Source organism: Tupaia chinensis, unplaced genomic scaffold (genome assembly GCF_000334495.1).
Source record: "Tupaia chinensis unplaced genomic scaffold, TupChi_1.0 Scaffold000548_1, whole genome shotgun sequence".
Lineage (NCBI taxonomy): Eukaryota > Metazoa > Chordata > Mammalia > Scandentia > Tupaiidae > Tupaia > Tupaia belangeri.
In genome coordinates, this window is record NW_006160060.1 from 228,620 (window position 1) to 228,996 (window position 377).

A 377-nucleotide genomic window follows, 5' to 3' on the forward strand; every position below is an offset into this window, starting at 1 on the left:
TCCTCTTCTTCCTCCTCCTTTTTCTTCTTCTTTTCTTCTTCTTCTTCTCTTCTTCTCTTTTTCTTCTTTTTTTTTTTCTAGAAGATTTTTTTGCTATAGGGCATGCACACTCACCAGAAAGACAAAAGACAGAGAGAGACAGAGAGACAGAAAGTGAGAAATCACATCCCCCCGCCCCCGCAGAGGGGGGATGGCCACACTGCAATCCCTTCTCTTCCATTCTCCTCTTGGGATCTTGGCATGAGCTTAAGTCACCGGGTCTAGGTCTCAGACCGTGGTTGACTACATAGTCCAGCAACATAGCCATTACTCCAACTGTTGGTCCTGGCAAAGGCCTTCTTGCTGCATCATCCCATGGCAGAATCCAGAAGGGAAAG